This window comes from Montipora capricornis, unplaced genomic scaffold, assembly GCF_036669925.1.
Source record: "Montipora capricornis isolate CH-2021 unplaced genomic scaffold, ASM3666992v2 scaffold_476, whole genome shotgun sequence".
NCBI classification, from domain to species: Eukaryota; Metazoa; Cnidaria; class Anthozoa; order Scleractinia; family Acroporidae; genus Montipora; species Montipora capricornis.
Window position 1 is genome coordinate 270,001 of NW_027180213.1, and position 2,757 is coordinate 272,757.

Below are 2,757 nucleotides of genomic sequence, written 5' to 3' on the forward strand. Positions count from 1 at the left end.
TTAGAAAAATTGTATTTCCAACAAGCTAGCATTTCACCATTGTATTTGTTACTTGTATGTTTCTGAATTTTAAGCAGTAAGCAATCTTTCTTGCAGAATCTTGAGTAAACAAGAAAAAATGAAAACGATAGCACATTTTCAATACAGGGATAGTTCAATCACAGTACTAAATCTTTCAGTCATCTAACTGTTCTAACATTACTAGTTAATTTTACTGTTTGCCTTTTGCAAGTCATGCAATTCCCCTTCCCCGGTGGAGACATTACACGCTCCATTTAACTAGGTCTGTTTATTTTTATTGTCCTTACTTTCCTTATTTGGTATTAGTCTTCATGCTTAAATTCAATTGTACTTTAGGTAACCGTTACTTCTGAAGATGTATGTTGGAGCATACGAAACGTCAAGTTCATAAAAAGTTCTACAACATGCGTTATCTCGTTATGCTTATACCCGAAGTTTGTTTGTTACTTTTACTCAAGTTGAAATGGCCGAAGAATAAGAGTGTCTATGAGTTAAGTTGACTTGCGTGTTTACTCGCGAAACAAAGGATACATCTGTGTCAAAATGATTGCAAGACATCGGATTTTTGTTCATGTTCACAAATAAAAAGCTTCACCTGTCCCTGTAAGAATTTATTTGGTCAGGAACGCCTCGCAAATATTAATAAAGTCAACTTATTACAAAACTTCTATTTGGAACAAGCCACCATTTCACCATGGTATTTGTTACGTGTATGTTTCTGAATTTCAAGCACTCACTGTAAGCAATATTTCTTGCAGGACCTTGAGTAAACAAGACCAAATGAAAACGATAGCATATTTTTAATACAGGGATAGTTCAATGACAGTACTAAATCTTTCAGTCATCTAACCGTTCTAACATCACTTGTTACTTTCACTCTTTTCGAAAAAATACCAAAAAACAACAAAACAAATTTCATCCCTTTTCCAAGTCATCTCATTCCCATTCCTGGTGGAGAGATTACACGCTCCGTTTCCAAAGACGACGGATATTTACCGGGAACTATACAATGGTCGAGAGATAAGTGACTTGCCAGGTAATTAAAGGTTTTATTTTAATTACGTTTCCCATGTCATACTTCATATCATCGACCTTCCACCCACCATTACAACACCTTCCACTGGCAACAAAGCAAAACCTCGCCCACTATCATCTTCATGGTCATCATCTTCATGGTCCACTTCGCGACAACCATTATCAGGCAGACGGACAAGACACTTTGAACACCGACAGACAACCACAGCATAGATCGACAGTACGCAGGACAGATTCAAGAAGTTACAGCTCACATGAAGAGAGCAGAAATCGTTTCCATATTCAAAGGCAACGCCCTCAGGAGAGAAATGATTACCGAAGCCATCGACATCCTAGAGAAACGCCAGCTAACCCACAGCAAAGACACAGACAAAATGTAAATCACGCAAGAAGACCAAAGAGGTGTTTAACTGTGGGCCACTTGGCCACCTCAAAAGAGAGTGCACACAACCCAGACGAAGAGTCAAAAAATATATTAAATGCACAAAACAGTACTTTTGTCTTCAAAGCACCCATCACCAACCTTTATATTCCCAAATAAAAAGCTTCACCTGTCTCTGAAAGAATTTATTCTGTCGGGAACGCCTTGCAAATATTAACAAAGTCAACTTATTAGAAAACTTCAATTTGCAACAAGCCAGCATTTCACCATTGTATTTGTTACGTGTATGTTTCTGAATTTCAAGCACTCACTGTAAGCAATAGTTCTTGCAGGACCTTGAGTAGACAAGACCAAATGAAAACAATAGCATATTATCAATACAGGGATAGTTCAATGACAGAACTAAATCTTTCAGTCATCTAACTGTTCTAACATCACTTGTTACTTTCACTCTTTTCGAAAAAATACCAAAAAACAGCAAAACAAATTTCATCCTTTTTGCAAGTCATATCATTCCCATTCCCAGTGGAGACATTACATGCTCCGTTTTCAAAGAGGACAGATATTTCTCAGAAACTATACAAAGGGCGAGAGATATGTGACTTGCCAGGTAATTAAAGGATTTCTTTTATTTACGTTTCCCATGTCATACTTCTTATCATCGACCTTCCACCCACCATTAAAACACCTTCCACTTTCAACAAAGCAAAACCTCGCCCACTATCATCTTCATCGTCCATTTCGCGACAACCATTATCACGCAAACGGACAAGACACTCTGAACACCGACAGACAACCACAGCATAGATCAACAGAACGCAGGACAGATTCAAGAAGTTACAGCTCACGCGAAGAGAGCAGAAATCGTTTGCATATTCAAAGGCATCGCCATCATGACAGAAATGATGACCCAAGGCATGGACATCCTAGAGAAACGCCAGCCAACCCACAGCAAAGACACCGACAAAATGTAAATCAGAAAATAAGACCAAAGAGGTGTTTAACTGTGGGCTGGTTGGCCACCTCAAAAGAGAGTGCACACAACCCAGACGAAGAGTCAAAAAAATATTAAATGCACAAAACAATACTTTTGTTTTCAAAGCACCTATAACCAACCTTCATATTCACAAATAAAAAGCTTCACCTGTCCCTGTAAGAATTTATTCTGTCGGGAAGGCCTCGAGAATATTAGCAAAGTCAACTTATTAGAAAAATTGTATTTCCAACAAGCTAGCATTTCACCATTGTATTTGTTACGTGTATGTTTCTGAATTTTAAGCAGTAAGCAATCTTTCTTGCAGAATCTTGAGTAAACAAGA